Raw genomic sequence first — 21,159 nt, forward strand, 5'->3', positions numbered from 1 at the left:
GGGTACTTGACATTTCCTCCCATGCTTCAACCACAAAGACTTGATGGCTTTCGCTTGGATGTCAAGGGGTGGCCCTCAGGTGAAATGTAACCCAATGCCATATATATTCCAAAATGGCAAACCTGTAATAAGACGTAGACTGTGGACCCTTGTGTCTACTCTGAGGATCAAAAGCAGGGGTAGCTTCTTTGCAATGGCAAGGGAGTGTCACCCCCTGGCTAAGACAGGAGCTGAAAGATAAAGCAATATTTCTTTATTGTTTTTTCTTTCAGCTGCTGGCTCAGCCAGCAGCATATGAAGGGGGGTGCGGGCTGGGCAACGGGAGCTGGGAAGAGGAGAGCGTGCCCTAAGTGCGCATGTGTATTGGGCTGGAGAAACTGCACAGACCCCAGGATTGTGCCTGAGCGGTAGTACAATCCACTCAGACCAATCCTGACACTTCTTTCATGCTAGGTTTAGCATGAAAGCAGCACCAGGATTGCTGGGGAGCCTCTGCTGGTATCTCAGTGAATGATGGCACACCAGAAGAGGATTAAGGCAGCAGCTGGAGACAGCAATGGGAAAAAGCACGTTTTTTAAAATTATTTTTTATTACCCCCGCCTGCCCCTCCTCTTGAGATTTGCGGTGGCCGCAGGTGATCAAAAACCTCCAAATGTTGAGTCAGCTGTATACATGGATACTCCTTCTGCTATATAATGACCTGTTCAATTTGAATACCAGCCGGTGAAGATGGACACCCAGTGCTGCTAGTAGGAGAGGGGAACAAATGAGAGCAGAATAAACAGAAAAGACAATCTCTGAGCCCTGTGAGGAGAAAAAACAATGGTGCCTCAATAACCAAGGTTAATTTCAGACTTGAGGAACCATTAATTAGAACTGCTGGGATTGTCTTCAGTGATGTCTTCCTCTTTCATGCATGTTCTTATGGAAACATTTGAGTATCAACAATGACCTATAGTCATTATTTGTTTTCACAGACAGGAAGGAATTGAGGACAACTCCAGTGCATTCTCTGTGCACATTGTCCCATAATTAGAGCAATAATTTTATGAGATTTGCAAGAAGTTAAAACTGAGTCCAGATGGAGTTAAGGAAAATCTGCCAAATAGCCTTTTTACACCACCTCCAAAACATAATGTCCGTTGCATGCCCTGACCAAAAATAAAAAATAGGATTACAAACCCATCATATGTACCACCGATGGTGATAGCACCTATAGACAGTTTGATGGGGTTTAAGAGTAAGTCTACAAATTTTATTTTACTCTTTTTTGTTGCAATAGTTTTATCTTATGATGCAATAAACATACTCATTCATACTCGTTCAATCATCCCTCACTCGGAAGTGCAAGACCCGCCACTCATTTCCCCTTGCAATTACAGCTACAGCCAACATTTGGCAGTTGTCCTCTTTGCCCTACTTAGAGTAATTTCCCAACTCTACCTGTCACATTCACCATGTGTAGAGATTAAAGTTACCTGCAATCTCTAAATAGGGCAAACCGGGCAGCTGCCAAGCTTTGGCATGTGTCGCGCATCTGCCACACTCTAAATGACCCCTTAAATATCCAGGCAAAGGCTGTTCTATAAAACAATACAAGAAGGTATCAACAGGAGAGAACAGACTGTCGCTAATAGAAAAACCATTGGGCATATTCACACAAAAAGAACATCATGGACAGAGATTTATGCCTCCATTGCAACATACTTTCTGGGGTTTTTTCAGTTCAGAAAAAATCTCAGAAATATGCTTGGAATGCTATCCATGGGACCGGTTTCCAGGCGCACTTCTGGAAATGTCATTTAATAGCTTTAAAAGGTTCCTATTCTCCCTGCGCGGTCTACGTAGTAGAGACAAATGCTCTGGCACTAAGTTATCCGATCGACATAAATCACCCAAATGCGCTGTTGGTGGGAGAGTGACTCAAGCAATAAAGAGGAAGCTATTTTTATTTGTTTATATGGGAATAGGTTAGTGTTAAAATGTAACAACAGTCCCTGTTAACAGTGTACTGCACAGTGCTTTGTGCATCCTGCCAGGGATGGTTCAGACATTCCAGCCTCCTCCAGACTGTCTTTTGCACTTGGTTGGTCAACAGGGAGGGAATGGCTATTCTGGCACTTGGTAGGTCAACAGGGAAGGAATGGCTATTCTGGCACTCGGGCATCTTCCAGGTAAGATTCAGGTTAGAAGCTGCTTTCGGAGCTAGATGGGCTGTCATAACCCAACCATGAAAGTCCCCATAAAAAGTCGCAGCCTCCTCGGGTGTGGGTCTGGTTGGAGCATTTTTTAGCAAGGCTCCTTATGGTTTCCAGTCCAGCCCTCTTGGTCACCCACTGTGTCCTTTCTTGCTGTGTCAGGCTCCTCGCACAGCTCCTTCAGAGGTGCACCTAGGTTGCTCGCAGCATCTCTGTACTGAACCGTTTAAAAACAGTACAGACTGGTGGAGTTTGCTTTTCTCTGATTTAAAGAACAAACATCTCTGGGCAGTCAAAAGATTTTTTTAGTTCCTTGGACATTTTCTGAGCACTCAGCTACGTTAAGGTAATTACGTTAATTTTCCAAGGCAGCCAGTCGGTTTAGGTAGGTTGTCGTAATAAATAAAACATCAACAAAAGTGAGCCTTCCACAGATGATCTAAAGGTTCTGGCAGAATCACACCACACTGACAAGAGACTGGGTTGCATGTATGCTTACCATTGCTTTTAGGCCAGGGGCATAAAAAGACCGCTGCAGCCCCTGCGGTGCCGGGGAACCCTGAGTTCCAGGGGGCCCCCTCAGCACAGCACCTGGCCTGAGCGAGCCCAGAGGTGGGCCCCCTCCATGTTCTGTGCAGGAGGGCCCCTTCTAGTTTAGTTATGCCACTGCTTTAGGCCATGACATTATTTAGCAGTGCCATTTCATGTTTGTTTGAAATGGGGTCTCCAGTTGGCAGTGGTTTGCACCCTATCAAAGTAGTTACCGTCACTCTAGTCAGAGTAAGGGAGTCACAAAGCTAAGATAACCCATGCTCACCCCCTGGATAGCTTGGCACAAGCAGTCTGGCTTATCTCAGAGGCAATGTGTAAAGTATTTGTACACACCCACTAACACAGTGAAAACACTACTCCACACCAGTTTAGAAACATAGCCAATATTTATGAGAATAAAACAAGGCCAAAAAGACAAAAATCCAACATACACAAGTAAAGATATCACCTTTTAAAAGTTTAAATGAGTCTTAATCCATAGGAATTAATGGTTCTATCTTTTTAACACACAGTACCAGGGGATGCATCAAAATCAAAGACGATGTGGGCTGCAGTGGAGGTGATGCACTGACTCTTTCCTCGCAAGTGAGAGGGTGCGTCAGTTCCATACTGGCAGAGGAGGTGATGTGTCAATTCTTTACTTGCAGGTAAGGCGATACGTCGATTTCTGGACATGCAGCCTTGGTTGCTTACAGTGATGGGTGGTTGATAAGAAATTAAGGCCCAGGGATGATGGGTGGAAAATTCAGACGCACTGAGTAGATGGAATTGCGCTGAAACAGGTGCTGCATCAATTCTGCAGCCACGAGACCGGTGCTGCCTTGATTCTTCAGCCACTTGACAGGTGCTGCATCGATTTTTCTGCCAGAGCGCGTTAGTGCATGGATTTTCTCCTTTAGGTCACCAGCTTCCACTTCCAAGGGCCCATGGACTGGAGTTGGCACCACTTGGCAATTCAGGACTCTCAGCAGGAGAGCCCAGGAACTAGTAGATTTAGTCTTTGATGTCTCTGAGACTTCTTAAGCAAGCTCAGTTCAAGCCCTTGAAGAACCTTACAAAGCAGGATGTAGAAAGCAAAGTCCAGTCCTTTCACTCCCAGGACAGAAGCAGCAAGCAGCAGGCCAGCACAGCAAAGCAATAGGCAGTGTGACAGTCTCTTCTACAGCATTCAGCTCTTCTTCCTGGCAGAATGTCCGCAGTCTGGAAGGATTTTAAATTTGTCGGGTTAGATGTCCAGTACTTATACCCATTTCTGTCTTTTGAGTAAGAAATCCTCAAAGAGAAGTCCTTGTAGTGCACACAGCCTTTCCTGCCCTGGCCCCCAGACACACTCCAGGGGGTTGGCGACTGCTTTGTTTAAGGACAGGCACAGCCCTATTCAGATGCAAGTGTTAGCTCATCCCACCATTCTAGCTCAGGAAGACCCATCAGGATATGCAGGGCACACCTCCGCTCCCTTTGTCTGACTGTCTAGAGTGAATTCACAAAGAGCCTAAATGTCATCCTGACCCAGATATGTATTCCACAGACAAGCAGGGGCACAGAATTGTTAAACAAGAACATGCCCACTTTCTAAAAGTGTTAGTGAGAAGATGGAGCCATGTTGTGCACATGATGATGTCAGTCACTAAGTTTAGTATGCTGCCAGTGTTGGGAGATGTCTGGATATAACTTAGTATGTACGTGATATTATGTTGTGTTATGCTATGCTATGCTATGATATGTTATGGTATGTTATGTTCGAGCGTCCTATAAGTGCACATTGTTTCATGTAGCAGCATTGGAGTCTGAGCACCTTCAAACCATTGCCCCTGAAACTTCAAGGCAGATAAAGAAAACTGCCCAGATTACCACAGTCAACCAAACCAGTTCATTTACAATCTAGACAGTGCCATTGGGCAGTGCCCCTCCATCCTTCACTGCACCACACTGGGCTATGCCCTCTAAAACTGTTTCTTTTGCAAAAAATCTGGACCACAACAACAGGCTGTTGATTTCAGCTCGGCAAACCCCTGTGTGTAGAAGAAAACCACTACCACATTCCAAAACTGCGCTCCACTCCCACTTATTGGCAAAGGCAAATAAACATCTCTTCCAAGTCATATATGTTCCTGGCTAAAATAGAGTCATGCATTGTCCTGCAGCAGGGAAGGGTGGCAGGGGACACAGCAGGCTGTCTGTGGGTACAAAGAAGCAGAGGAGAGAAAGTACTTGTGACAGGTGCAAAAGAGCATGGCGAAGGCCAAGAGCAGCCAGAGACAAGATGAGGTCCCTTTGTACCAACCTCTAACAGCCTCCAATTTGGCCGCCTCCATAGGCTGTGACCATGTCCGAGCCCAATACCCAGAGCCAACACTGGCTGGCAAGCACCCACCAGAATCCAGTGTCAGACAGTACATGAGATTTGTCCATCTCCCCCATCCACCAGCACAAGGGGGGCATATATCCTGCTGGAAATCTTCTCCATACACACACCCAGAACAGCACTCATGAGCTACGGCCTTGCAGAGGTGGATACCATAGACCATATTCCCTCCTCCACGGTACTACCATATCCAGCCCCTGACACTCAGACTAGAAGGTCATCTAAACTACCAGAGGTTATTCCATGGATGCATGGATGGTAGTGGTGTGAAACTCAACTGGCGGTCATTTGTAAAAAACGTTCATCTTCTTATACTCGATATTGCTTGGTAACTTCACTTTCCAATTTTGTTTCTTGGCTACAGGAGTAGAGAAATCAGTCAGTAGCAGGAGGAGAAAAAATGCAGTCTTTCCTTTGCTTAACACATATCATTTTTATGAAAAGTGTGTGAAATTATCTGTGGGGTCAGACTAGCATATAGTGAAATGATTCAGTGCCCTCAGGGCTGGTCTAACAAGTCAGTTATCAAATTGTATGCACCACATACCACTTCTTGCCTACGGCTTGTTAGCCCATTTTCAGGATTTCATCCCCACTATTTCATCACATAGAGATTTACCTTGTGACTTGTAGTTTTTTTTTAAACTACTGCTAATTCCCTTAGTTCATTTATTAGTTATGTTACCTTTACCAAATCCCAAAGTCTCTTAATCCTTAAACCTTTCATCCATAAATCCTTCTTGCTAGCCCTTCTGGCTTTACACCAAAATCCTTCAGGTTTCATTCTTACTCCCTGCATCCTTAAACCCTACACCATTTATACCTAGAAGCTTCACCCTTCACACCGAACACCATAATACATAAGCATTTCATGCTTTAAAATTTAAGCTTTCACCTTAAAATTCACACCCTTAATGCCATCCTCATTCACCCAAGACTCCTACCCTTTTACCCTTAAACCCTTCACCCTAAGCTTTTAGCCCATCACAACTCAGCCCTTCATCATTTATCCATTAACCCTTCAACCCTAAACCTTTCACCCTCACCCCTTAACCTTTTGCCCTTAAACCATACATCAGCAATCCTTCACCATTCTCCCTTACATCCCTCAAGTCTAAACCCTCACTCCTAAACCCTTGCCCTCTAAATCCTTCATATGCAATGGGTTGACCCATCACCTCTAAACCCATCATTCTTACATCTTTTCTCCTAAATCCTTTTCCCATAAACCCCTCACCATTCGCCTTTGAGACCTAGATTCAAACTCTTCATCCCTAAAGCCTTCACCCTTAAACCTGTCACTTGCCACACTAAGGGCCAGATGTACAACGCGTTTTGCATGGCGCAAAGTGCGAAATTCGCAGTTTGTGCCATGCAAAATGCGCATCACGATGCACATTCCCATTTTGCGAGTCGGTACCGACTCGCAAAATGGGAATGCGACTCGCAAATAGGAAGGGGTGTTCCCCTTCCTATTTGCGATTCGCACTGCGATGCAGAATTGCTTTGTGACCGCGAACGCGGTAGCAAAGCAATTCGCAGTTAGCACCCATGTGAAGTGGGTGCTAACTCATTCGCAAAAGGGAAGGGGTCCCATGGGACCCCTTCCCCTTTGTGAATGGTGCCAAAAATATTTTTTCAGAGCAGGCAGTGGTCCAATGAACCACTGCCTGCTCTGAAAAAATTTAACCAAATGGTTTCATTTTCCCGAGTGTATTGCAACTCGTTTTCCAGCAGGCCACCATCCCTGTGAGTACAGGGAATCGCAAGGGGGTCGCAAATTGCGACCCACCTCATTACTATTAATGAGGTGGGTCTTTGCGACCCCCTTGCGATTCGCAGATGGTGTCAGGGACACCATTCTGCTTATGGTTTTGCGACTCGCAATTTGCGAGTCGCAAAACCATTTCTACCTACATCTGGCCCTTAGCCCTTCAACATTCACCCTTAAACTTAAATTTCTCCCCTCTAAATCCCTCACTAACAAACTTTTACCTTTAAATCCTGCAGCCCTAAATGCTTCACCCGTTAACCATTCTCCTTGACTCTACCTTTACCCTACTCTATGCTAAAAACAAATATCCATACATTACTAATTATATATATATATATATATATATATATGTTTTCATCGCATTGCTTACAATGAAATAACAAACTATGAAATGATCCACTATGAAACTGTAGACCAAGAGAAAATGGCTGATAATGAAATGGATGCAACCAAATTGTATGCTCCCAACTGGGTGCACTTGGTAGGTACTTCAGGTGAAAACTGGACACACAGGCATACCTAACATACTAAAGTCACACAAAGTACCGGTGTGAGAATCATTTGAGCAGAAAAAGCCTCCAGCCATGACTCACATCGGTTTCACAGTTCTTGTGAGACATGTTCCACTCGAACCAGTCTCCTGTGTGATAAAAGCATAACAGATAAAACACAAAATCAAACAAGCTGCACAAAATCCAACAATTTGGATTATACAAGAGTATGTTCAAATAATACGAATTATACCATAGTCGGTAATAGGATAGGACATGAGGGTCTGCTAGAAGGGGTTGATTATTGTGTGTTTGAAAATCCCGGCCTGTCCCCCTGAGGAAGGAGGCATTAATATGATATCTGCTGCTGGGATGGAACGTGTTTTACTCTCTTCTGCTGAGTTTGGTTCCCAATGTAGGTTGCTAGCTTATATTTTCTTGCCAAGATTTGTACCTTCCTCCGCCATCATGACACTGAAGGAGGTGAGAGAGCATGGGCTCCAAGGGGGCATAAAGTGGTCATCTGGTGACGTTACTGAACTGCTATTAATGAGTTCCCGGATGTTTAGATGTTTAGGGTGTTAGTTTTGATAACATTTCAGTAGGTCTTCATATTTTTTTTCTGAATTGTACCAGGCGAAATTAAAAACACTTTGACTTGTGATTTTTTGGGGGAGAAAAAAAAGAATATTTTATTTGAGTCTGAGCCCTGAGGAAGCATTTGGTAAGGTAAGCCTTTTTGTGGTCTGATAATAGGTTTTACATTATCGTTTCCTCTGATTTCTGCATCGGTCCCTGTTAGCGCCTGATGCCGAGTGTCCTTTAGGACTGCGTCCACCCCGCTTCAATATAGGAAAAAGAGTGAAAGCATACCTCTATGAAGAACACAAGATGCAACACTGCAAATATTCCACTTCCCCTTACAGAACCAGCATCCCGCCTAGATTCACTGTCTGATTGTACCTTTGTTTTTTTGTGACAGAGGGAATCTAGAAGGGATTCTGGAAGAGGATGAATTGGGGCCTTTGTGTCTGCTACTTTGTGATCTTCACAGAGGTTGCTCAGTTGTCTGGATGGAATCACCTTTGAGTCTGGCTTGTGGTTTGAAGTACTGTTACATGGTACTTGGCCTATGAACAGTGCTAAAATTGAGCCGGTGGTTTCTGGTGCTGGGCACCAGCACTTAATTGTCAACACCAGCACTTATGACAGCTTTCACATGGTGGAGCTGTTTGTGTAATTTAGAGATAAGCAGAACAGCAGTTGTTTGTTAATTCAATATACATAAATACATTATTAACAACAAATACCTGCTGCCGAAGCCATTCTTAAAGCTTTGGGAGCCTGGAACAGACTGAACTGTCATACATGTAGCAGTGTGATGGCTAGTGGTTGTAGAGGTGCTGTCATTAGCAATGGGAGTTGCAAGCTGCAGTGGCCTCCTGACGAGGGCCCTGACACGTAACTTTTTACAAATTAAGCACTGCCCTTTAGCTTGAGGCATCAAAAGTCAAATGTTAGGGGTAAGTGAGTGTGCATTATAAATCAGCCACAGGTGAAGTAGGAGAACTTTGCTCTCCATGCAGATTGGAAAAGATTTTATTTACTTGGTTTGAGGTATCAGCCCTGCCACATTCCCTGTCCCATGAAAAATCTGGCTAAAAGGGTAATTGGGTTCCTAGTTGTCACTCAGGGCTGTGAATATTGAGTGAAAATGGAGAAATATAATGGCTGCCCCTTGACATACAGCACACTCCCCCTTAATCTCAGTCACAGATCCTACCTACCCTGGCTTTTCTCCATCATAGAATGGAAAGTATCTGGCTTGTAACAAATTAGTAAGAGCAACACTTTTGCAACCATGCATGCAACCCGAAAGATCTTCGCTGCAGACAGAAACCTTGATTGATGCTTTATTAAATTAAAGGTTTGCTTTTGCCATTGTGGCAAATACACGAAGTTGTGAATCACTACATTTTGTAGGTTCACACACCCCTGCAGAGAAGCAAATCGCTTCTGTGCTCATGTCTGGAGTGAACGCGGATCTTGTTTCCTCTGAACCATTTTTTATCCAACACACTGAGCTTCAAAGGCTTGTAAAGCTTCTAGAGACATGTAGAGCCAAAGTGTCACATAGCGTGTTACAACTTTAATGTCTGGAAGTGTTCCATTGTGCAGGATTCTGACTGCTAGCTCACAGCTGTAGAATCACTCCAGCGCTTCCAACACACACGGCGCCACCGTGTGGCACACTATGGGCCTGATTTAGATTTCGGTGGAAGAGTTACGTCATCACAATGGTGACGGGTATTCCGTCCGCCCTAACATAAATCCAGTAGGAAATAATGGGATTTATATTTCGGCAGACGGGATATCCGTCGCCATTGTGACAGAGTAACCTATCCTCCAAAATCTAAGTCAGGCCCTAAAAGAGGTGCCTTGATATGTTCTCCTGATTAAGAGGCCATATCAGAGGGCGGGCCACAAGATGAGCTGGAAACTCCTACACATAGTTGTTTCCTACCCCGTATTTAGAGGATTTTCAGTAGCCAAAGTCCCTACAGGGATTTGAAACCCCACCCCTCACCCAGACCTTGCAACTCACATAGCCAATTTCACACAGTGCAGGGAAAACTAGCCGGAATCCACCGCAAAAAGTGGATTTCCAGGTCATCTGTCAATACTTTGAACAGCCGTTTTTTTGTTTTTGAAGTAGGAAGTTCGATGGGGGGTAGCGCTTAATATTTACTTCTTGGGATGAGGCCGCGCCAGCTCCAAGGCCCTGCCCCCTCTTCACGCAGTGAATCAGTTTTTTAAGTTGTCACGTCTACTTCACCCCTGGACATCACCTGCAGCCTCAGAAGCTTTTTTTCCTTGGTTGGGGGTGACTGAGTATTAATGCCAGAAAACCCTGCCCCCCTCCAAAGCCCTGTGAACTCCTCTCACATGATGGAAAGTTTTCACAAATTGGCAGGTCTGCCACTCCTAGCTGTCATTTTGGATCTGAGACAGAAACAGATGTGTAGGTGGTTAGGGCCAAAGGCCTTTGGTGCATCAACTGTTCAATAAAGTATGCCTACATTTGAGGTTCAGTGTTGAAGATGGAGCAGACAGAGACAGAAGTCATGTTAGTTGCCCATGTTGGGTACTGTAAGGGAGTGGGTGTTAATTAGAACCCTGAATGGAATGCTGGGTTTAACTTAGCCAATCAGGGCGCTTCGAATCCTGGCACTACCTATTGTTGTTTGCTTCATTCGAAACTCGGTGACAGCGAGAAGCAGCATAATGGAAGCACGTGCTTCCGGTCTGTTGAGTGACACTTGGGTGGCAAGTCCTAGCAGCCTCATTACTAACATCCTTCTGAACAGATGTTGATTGACCTTTTACCTCAACGAAAACTCAGTAAACGGCATTATCTGCTATTAACATTAGATCTCAAGAGTTTGAAAACAAATAAAACAGGAAATTCCACAGACACAAGTATGTGACATAGACTGAGGGGTGCATAATGACTGACAGCACTCGCCAACATAGAAAACACAAGCAAGGGGGGGCTAGGGGAATTAAATGCAATTTTTGCTCTCGGTGCCATGTGTGCTAATTATATTGCTTTTTGCTAGGGACTGCCAACTAATCCTGCCCTGGGTCACATGAAAACTTGCCATCATCTGTGCTCAGTTGACCCTCTTAAAAAAGTGATACATTTACTGAACAGGTGATGGAAAACCGGGGCTGTCCCAGCAAAATCTCGACGCCTGGTCACCTTATGTAACCCCAGACAGCCGCCTCGAATAGACACTGAATAAATTGGGCAGCCTGTCTACGAGTTTCCTTAAACCTAGAGAAATGTACTCGCGGCCTCTCTTTCTAGCCCAATAACAGCTGCACTTCTCCCCGACAAAGACGCTTCCGGATTACGAGCTACTGATCCGGGCTGCCCGCGGTTTACGAAACTGACTTTCTTTGTCTCCTCGGGCACCTGTTAGCTGGGAGGCAGCGGGTCAGCTGTTCAGTCCATCACTCCTGCCCCCTCCCGTCTGCCACATCCGTCGGAGCACCGTCTGTGCCTTTCGGGGACCCCCAGTTACCAGACTGCAGATTGCGTCATGAAACCTGACAGATCCTTTAGAGCAAGTATAGTTTTGCGTGGTTAATAAAAACCTCTGCAAGATACACACACAGGATTAAAAAAATACAGAAACAAAGTACAAAAAGCTAAAAAGAATTCAATCATAACCAGGGATTGCTACAAAACACGATTTACTCCAGAACTGAGACACTTCCAGTGCAGAAAAAGAAAAATGCCTTTATAACTAAGCAGTACCCGGTTATAGATTTACATTTATGTTCATCCTTACAAGAAGAAATTTCCGATTCAGGTTGCTGTTCCTATGTTAGTTATTAAAAACTACGCTAAATATCAGATCGGCGTAGGAAGTGGAACGCTCCTGATGTAAACAATCAAAAGCGTGACCTCAGCATCACTGTGATAAAAGATCATCTTAAATCAATGCCGAAAAAAGAAAGTGCATTTATTGAAAAATATGAATAGCATCAGTTTCAATAGACGGTTGCTATAGAGCAGGCACAGTACAGTGGGCAGGGCAGTAGGCACCGTGGACTGAATAAAAACAGAAATGGGGTCGAGGACCCTGCAATCGAGATACTGAACCAATCGAGTGTTATTTAACTTACGCAGGCGGAAAGGGAAAATCAGAAACACCCCTGACCATAAATAGCCCAAACCTGCCCACTCTCTTCCTCCCCACTCTCTCTCTCTTTCTATCCATCCATCCATTATCTGACTCACACACTATCTCTCTTTTGGTCTCCCCCTCCGGCGCTCAGGCCCGGCCTGGGGGCCCAAAGCAGCCCTGGCAAAAATGCTCAAGCCAGCTCTGCGCGCATCATTTCCTTGCGCAAGCTCTCTCTTTTCATCCATACGTCCTCGCTCTCTCTTCCTCTCCTCTTTCAATTCTCCTTCTCTAATCGATTCCCCTCTTCCTCTCTCCCTCGAAGGCTACATGCCTGCTGCAATTAACCTCAGGGAGCTGGGGAACGTGACAGAGGCACCAGGAGCTGCCCACGTCCCAAAAAAACAACAGCCTTCAAACCAACAGGGAAATGCCCAGCAGAATAAATGTCCTGTTCATCCCATCTCCCTCCTAAAGGCCTCACTGTGGCTCTAGGACCTGGTGAATTTGAAAGTGTCATAAGCTGTGATTCTGGGCCCAAAACAATGTCGTCCAGTAGCTCCAATCCCCCTGGGGGATGGCTGATGAGGTGAATGACTAGTATGGCTCTGACTGAACGGCCTGTGATAAATGAGCTGCTGACAGCTCTCTTTGTAATTTGTGTCATAAATATTTAGTGTAATGTGATGATTTTTGGTTAATAGATATTAAACAAGATGCTTGAAAATCATGATACAGTTTAACACAGTCTTACATGTATGTCTTAAGGTTACTTAAAGTTAATCTGAATTCTGTGCCGGGTTATTTATATGATTTTGTAAACTTCAATAAATAATTTTAAAATTAAACCAGAGAATGCCCAGAGCATTGCACATCTACACCTGCCTTCTTATATCACAATCAAAAAGGTCCCCGGATCAAAGCAGGGGATACTTGCATAATTTTTAAGATGGTGCTATGCAAATGGCATTGACTGGGCTTTGCTGAAATACACTTTGGAGGAGCTCTGGGAGTTTCCACACTTAGGGCCTCATTACAAGTTTGGTGGTCTCAGGACCGCAACGTTGGCGGTCGTCCCGCCAACAGGCTGGCAGAGAAGGTAGGGTCTTTGCATTCTTTACATACACATACATTACACCATACAAAACAGTACTATTACATCTATGTGTAAAAGACCCCAGGTAGAAACTGTTACGAGCCAATATCATGTCATAACAAGATATGTTCCACAACCCTATATGCCAAGAATTTAACACAACATAAGCCAACTATCTAACCACTACATCACCTTCCTATCAGTACAACTATAACACAAACTGTACCTGCACAATATGATTTTTCAATATTAAAAGTGTGTCCCTATACAGAGCATCACTGTGAAACAACAATACATCAATGGAAATGTGTGTTTACTTTGATATTACATTCATGCATACTCCAAATTTACACTTGCTCAGTCCATTGCCAGATGTTATGTCTTATGAAAGTTATCTCATCCAATTCCAATTACAACACAGCATGTTGCTTAGCAATCACATTCATAACTTGTAACTGTGTCTATAACATTCACAAAGGCAAAACCAGATGCACCTATTCCATTTGGCATATCCAAAATGTGAGCATAATAGATTTCAAATCCATTTGAACAAGACATGTATCAATAGTGTTTTTGCAAAGGTTAATATATACTTTGTGGACCTCCTCATCTTAGTCATTCACATAGTTCACATAGTAAACAAAGTCATGCACAGCAACAAGGGCCTACTCAGCACACAGGATTTACCCACAGACAACCCCAGGGACCATACCAACACCTTCAATACAATGCACATCTGCCATGTGCATGAAAACCACATACAGTTCTACGAATACTGATCATTATCAAACTCACATCAACAATATCAAAATCCCAACATCACTATCAGCACTTCAGACATGAGTAACCTTACATCTTTGGAGTACACTTACACTGACATAAACAACCTCTTAAGTGACTATGATTGAGACATACACCTAGAGTCCAGCAAATTGACTGATAACAAATACCATTCCACTAACATGTGAATGTCAACTACAAAACCAGCAATACAATGAAGTCAGTGCAAATTGAGCTTAGCCACACTAACATCCATCTAAACAGATTCAGAATAGCTAAAGTATGCCCACCTTGGATCAGAAAATTTGAAAATGGGAGGAATTACCAATGTACACATGATGTTGGCAAAAACAGTGTATATTGTGCCATTTAGGAGATGTCTTGCCCTATCTATGTAGCATGTCCACAATACATTGGCTAAGGGAATAGCAGGCTAGCCACCTACCTTCACAATACCATGTACATGGGACAAATAGTCTGAACTCATATTTCAGTTATATTTCTTGCATTAGGAATGTAGAAATACCACCATGCTTTTCATCATGTAGGATGTCCACCCTGATTACACATCAAATTATCCAATGTATAGTCCACACTTAACAATGGTGATACCTCCTCACACTTCTGAGTTAGTGTAGCAACTATGCCATGTGAAATTTCAGACTGAGATCACACCCTCACATGAACTTTACATCTAGTTCACAACTCATGAATAATTGACTGTTTCCCACCTGTCAGACCCTATGTTGCACATAGAGCTAGATCCAGTGGAATAGGAATGGGCAGAGACCAAAGACCTGAACTACTTACCAACAGGAAATCTGGAGTATGGATCAGTAGGTGGGAAGGATGACCCAGCAGGTTGCAGACAGAGCAGTATGACGGTATACATATGAGAATCTCACATGTGCATCACATGCTTCAATACAATTTGGTTCACATTGGTGAGTTTTAAGTCCCTATACACAATTGAATCTCCACACCTATATTTCAATGTTATAACCTGTACATCTAGGTGTACCTAGGGGACCCTTTGCCTTTAGCACTTACCAAATTGTCACAGCTTAAATACTTACACATTATACACTGAACTGGCAGAGGGATGTACATGTGTGTAGTCAGTACTTACCCTCTTATGGCTGCTGTGCTGCCCTCAAATGCCCATCCAACTCGAGGTAGGCCACCACCAAAATGCAGGCCATTCGGGGCATTAAGGTCCTACACCCCCCTCCCTCATTGGGAGGACATCCCCAGCTGGGCCTCTGCGGTCTTCTGGACCCAGCGACTCAGGTCCTCCCACCGCTTCCTAAAGTGGGTGCTCCGTCGGCTGTGGACCTCAAGGGTCTGCATTTCCTTGGCAATGGCACACGAGAGTCCCTTCTTTTGATGAGCACTGACCTGCATGGGTGACACAGGCAAAAGGAGAAAGTTATGTCCACATGCACCACTCCAACACAAGTGGGCAGAACACTTCAGTCACAGTAAGTAGTCAAACATACCCTTCCTCTCAGTCCATACTCATTCACAATTTACCATCCGCAGCCAGCTCATATGTGAAGTAAGTCTCCCATACAACATGCATGAACAGTACCTGGTATTGAGTAGACACATATGACCAGGCCACATGATTATCCATAACATAGTATTTTTCTATGAACATTGCTCACACCATTATTGTTGTACATGCTGCAATCTATGTTGTGCATAAAGGAAGTTAGATTACACACTACCTACCATCTATCACTACTGTATGCCTGCCTATGCACATGTACACATTTCCATACACCCAGACATAATTGCCCAATCTCTCACTACCTCCTCTTTAAATGTGCACAATCATACACTCCACCTTTCAAACATTGTTATACCATTGGACTCACCTGCTCCAACGGTGCACCATATAACTGTTCATAAAGGGGTAGAACCTCATCCACAAGCTTGTCCAGCTCTTCTGGAGTGAAGTCTGAGGCCCTATTACCTGCAGGACGTGGCATGATAGCTTCCAGAGGCAGTACACAGCAGCTCAGGTAGTGGAGGTCTTGATGGCAGCAGTGTCTGGAGTCAAGTGTGCAATACTGCAAAAGATGGTGGTCACGTCTGCCACGTACATGACCGTCACCACCGGCGGACATCCCCATTGACCCAGGTCTGCCAAAGGCAGCAATGTGTTTCAATGGCAGTGTGCACTGTGGTTGTGACTGCCTACCGCCATGACAACATCCGATGGCAGAGTTAGGTCACTTCCCCATGTCCAGTGCAGTAGGTCAGGCAGCTGCCATTTTGAGGCAATTATATGTATGGGACAGTAATGCAAGGTGCATCATTTACGATTACCTGTATAGTGCGAGAAATATTTGAAGTGCTGCCTTCATGTTTAGTAGTCTCAATGTGCATATGAGCAGTAAAAGCTGTGTAACATAGGTATGGGTGGTAATGGAAATGATAACATATACTCAGCATCCTATGTGCGACGTCAGTGGAGTATAGGTGCAACAAATATGTTTCTCATGTAAATCAGGTAGGACTATCAAACACTACCAGTCACAGCTATATATATGCATGTAAAGTACATTAGAGTGTTTAGGGAATCTGAATCAAGGGGACTGTCACAGGATGCATAGCAATATGCTGCACATCAAATGTCATATGTTGCATCTGGCATATGGAGATATGTGTAACTTGTATATGAACGGATTCATTATGTCTACACTGTACATTAAACTACATTCTATTTTGGTTCCACAGAGTTACCTTGGCATGAGGAGAGGAAGACAACATCCAGTGTACGTCCTACTGGTAGAAACCAAAAAATTTGCACACACAGTTCCAAAAAGAGGAAAATTGTATCTACCGGTTCTGCATATCAGGAAAACCAAAAGGTTGTAAGCACGAGCCCTCACTCACCTTTCGGTGACATGCTTCATCATAGGGCTGTGCTCCTCGTCAGGCCGGCGCTGCAATGCCTGACGGGCCCCACACGGGGGCTCTTTGCCGGAGATCTTTTGAGCGAAATGCGCACCAGTCAAAAAATGGGAATCGAGGATTGGAGTAGAAAAGTTTAAAAATGTCTAGAGGTACAAACCGTTGATATCTTTAATTAAATGTTAGTGCCTCTGACAAGATTAAAAACAAAGAATAGGGATATGGTAAAATAATGTCTACACTCCCCATCAAGTATAACAAAATGATGTTAACTATAGCCACCAACCCTCATACTAAAGAGTGGTGAAAAAGACAGAAAGAAGAAAACACAGGATCCCCTGTGCTACTCTACATTACAGGTCAACATGTTTCTCGCTATGCGATTCGTCAGGACCTCAAAGACGTACCTAATCCTTCAAATATTTGGGCTGCCCATATTAGGGGAAGCAGAACCTAGAAGGTAGAAAGAGACATACATCAAATAAAAGAGACAAAATTAAACAGAAGTGGCATGTACTCACTGTCTTTAAAAATACCACATCAACTCGTGACGAAACCCAAAGGTGCCATGCAATAAACAAACAATGATCATAGGGAGGAGGCTACAGATAAATATCGCTTCCTCACTGCTTACCCTTCAAATAATAAATGTAGGGCCTCATCGGGGGACAAACATCGAGATGTGTAAAATCCTCTGTGGTCTATGTAGACATAGAGAAAATACATAGACTTCAAGCCGTGTGTTAAATAAATACAAGAAGGTAATCTTCTAAATATATGAGCATTGACCTGAGCACACACAATAAATACATGCCTTTTAATCAGGGAGCCCTCTATTGGGGTCTGGTATTTTTTCTTAGCTGAGCAGGGGGAGGTACAAAGTATATAAACACACGTATACAGAAAACGCGATAATTCTAGAATTAAAGCCATCAAACAATAAATATTGTCTGTCATAGATTGTATGCACATGTACCAACGATTCTCATCTATTTGGTTTCTATGAGGGTAGATAAAGGATGTAGTCTATACAAAGATTGTCTCAGTCAAGTAATTAAATTAAGCCCCCAAACTGGGATACTAGCGGTATACAAACATCAAAAATTAATCTAAACACAACAAGTTGGACTCGTGTAGTCCGAAATAAAACAGCCGGTTACGTAGTGCCGGCAGCGGTATATAGTGAATAACAATGGTAGTGGAGCGCGACAGGCAGCGCGTCTCCAGATCACCATGAGCAACTGCCTGAGGCGTGTTATAATGTTACCCGACCCCGCTCGTAGCGAGTGCCGGCTGGGGCGGAAAGAGGCTCCAAAGCGGCCTCATGTCTAGCAGACCTCGTTAGTAAGCAAACAGGTTAACGCTCGCTTCTAAATTAAAGGGCCGAAAAATAGGGAAATTATAAACCACCCGATCACGATTCACTTACTTTACTAAAGTTGCGAAGTCGACTGTAGACCTATGCTCATTATGGTTCCCCGGAACTGGGGAAAGCGATCACCCACGAGACTATAAAAGCCGAAGAACTCCAATTGGAATAGAGGAAGGACTGTGGAGGACACATCAAAAAAGGCAGTATTGTGTCGGCCATCTTGGAAAGAGGGACAAGTCATCAGAACTCTTATAATAAATAACAATGTGACTCTAGAGACTACAGAGACCCAAAAGTAACAGCAAAAATAACATCAAAAATCGAAACAGTAGCTGCAAGGTGGTGCACTAAGTGGGATAAAGGCACATTGGTTTGGTTTAGCCGGATCACGATCTAAGGAAGGTGTGTCACCACTAAGGGAAAACTAAAAATAAAGAAAGGGCTTGCAATAATACATAATAGTCCTCAGTGAATAAAGTTCACCCACTGAATGTCATCATTGAGTCCCAGGTTGTGGGTCTGAAGTCTAAACACCCATCGTTGTTCTTTCTCAAAAAGTCTACTGGTGCAGTCTTTATTATCTCTAATAGTCTCTAGCACAATCCATTTCATGTCATCAGGAGTATGCTCATTAATACGGATTTTAACCATGCTTGTCGTCATGCCTATATATCTGAGATTGCAGGGGCAAGTATGGTTAAAATCCGTATTAATGAGCACCGTAGCACTATCAGGTGCAAGAGATCATCTACGAAGTTGACGAATCATTACATTGAGAAACGACATACTCCTGATGACATGAAATGGATTGTGCTAGAGACTATTAGAGATAATAAAGACTGCACCAGTAGACTTTTTGAGAAAGAACAACGATGGGTGTTTAGACTTCAGACCCACAACCTGGGACTCAATGATGACATTCAGTGGGTGAACTTTATTCACTGAGGACTATTATGTATTATTGCAAGCCCTTTCTTTATTTTTAGTTTTCCCTTAGTGGTGACACACCTTCCTTATATCGTGATCCGGCTAAACCAAACCAATGTGCCTTTATCCCACTTAGTGCACCACCTTGCAGCTACTGTTTCGATTTTTGATGTTATTTTTGCTGTTACTTTTGGGTCTCTGTAGTCTCTAGAGTCACATCGTTATTTATTATAAGAGTTCTGATGACTTGTCCCTCTTTCCAAGATGGCCGACACAATACTGCCTTTTTTGATGTGTCCTCCACAGTCCTTCCTCTATTCCAATTGGAGTTCTTCGGCTTTTATAGTCTCGTGGGTGATCGCTTTCCCCAGTTCCGGGGAACCATAATGAGCATAGGTCTACAGTCGACTTCGCAACTTTAGTAAAGTAAGTGAATCGTGATCGGGTGGTTTATAATTTCCCTATTTTTCGGCCCTTTAATTTAGAAGCGAGCGTTAACCTGTTTGCTTACTAACGAGGTCTGCTAGACATGAGGCCGCTTTGGAGCCTCTTTCCGCCCCAGCCGGCACTCGCTACGAGCGGGGTCGGGTAACATTATAACACGCCTCAGGCAGTTGCTCATGGTGATCTGGAGACGCGCTGCCTGTCGCGCTCCACTACCATTGTTATTCACTATATACCGCTGCCGGCACTACGTAACCGGCTGTTTTATTTCGGACTACACGAGTCCAACTTGTTGTGTTTAGATTAATTTTTGATGTTTGTATACCGCTAGTATCCCAGTTTGGGGGCTTAATTTAATTACTTGACTGAGACAATCTTTGTATAGACTACATCCTTTATCTACCCTCATAGAAACCAAATAGATGAGAATCGTTGGTACATGTGCATACAATCTATGACAGACAATATTTATTGTTTGATGGCTTTAATTCTAGAATTATCGCGTTTTCTGTATACGTGTGTTTATATACTTTGTACCTCCCCCTGCTCAGCTAAGAAAAAATACCAGACCCCAATAGAGGGCTCCCTGATTAAAAGGCATGTATTTATTGTGTGTGCTCAGGTCAATGCTCATATATTTAGAAGATTACCTTCTTGTATTTATTTAACACACGGCTTGAAGTCTATGTATTTTCTCTATGTCTACATAGACCACAGAGGATTTTACACATCTCGATGTTTGTCCCCCGATGAGGCCCTACATTTATTATTTGAAGGGTAAGCAGTGAGGAAGCGATATTTATCTGTAGCCTCCTCCCTATGATCATTGTTTGTTTATTGCATGGCACCTTTGGGTTTCGTCACGAGTTGATGTGGTATTTTTAAAGACAGTGAGTACATGCCACTTCTGTTTAATTTTGTCTCTTTTATTTGATGTATGTCTCTTTCTACCTTCTAGGTTCTGCTTCCCCTAATATGGGCAGCCCAAATATTTGAAGGATTAGGTACGTCTTTGAGGTCCTGACGAATCGCATAGCGAGAAACATGTTGACCTGTAATGTAGAGTAGCACAGGGGATCCTGTGTTTTCTTCTTTCTGTCTTTTTCACCACTCTTTAGTATGAGGGTTGGTGGCTATAGTTAACATCATTTTGTTATACTTGATGGGGAGTGTAGACATTATTTTACCATATCCCTATTCTTTGTTTTTAATCTTGTCAGAGGCACTAACATTTAATTAAAGATATCAACGGTTTGTACCTCTAGACATTTTTAAACTTTTCTACTCCAATCCTCGATTCCCATTTTTTGACCGGTGCGCATTTCGCTCAAAAGATCTCCGGCAAAGAGCCCCCGTGTGGGGCCCGTCAGGCATTGCAGCGCCGGCCTGACGAGGAGCACAGCCCTATGATGAAGCATGTCACCGAAAGGTGAGTGAGGGCTCGTGCTTACAACCTTTTGGTTTTCCTGATATGCAGAACCGGTAGATACAATTTTCCTCTTTTTGGAACTGTGTGTGCAAATTTTTTGGTTTATACAGTATT

The sequence above is a fragment of the Pleurodeles waltl genome, chromosome 4_2 (genome assembly GCF_031143425.1).
Source record: "Pleurodeles waltl isolate 20211129_DDA chromosome 4_2, aPleWal1.hap1.20221129, whole genome shotgun sequence".
In the NCBI taxonomy this organism is placed as follows: domain Eukaryota; kingdom Metazoa; phylum Chordata; class Amphibia; order Caudata; family Salamandridae; genus Pleurodeles; species Pleurodeles waltl.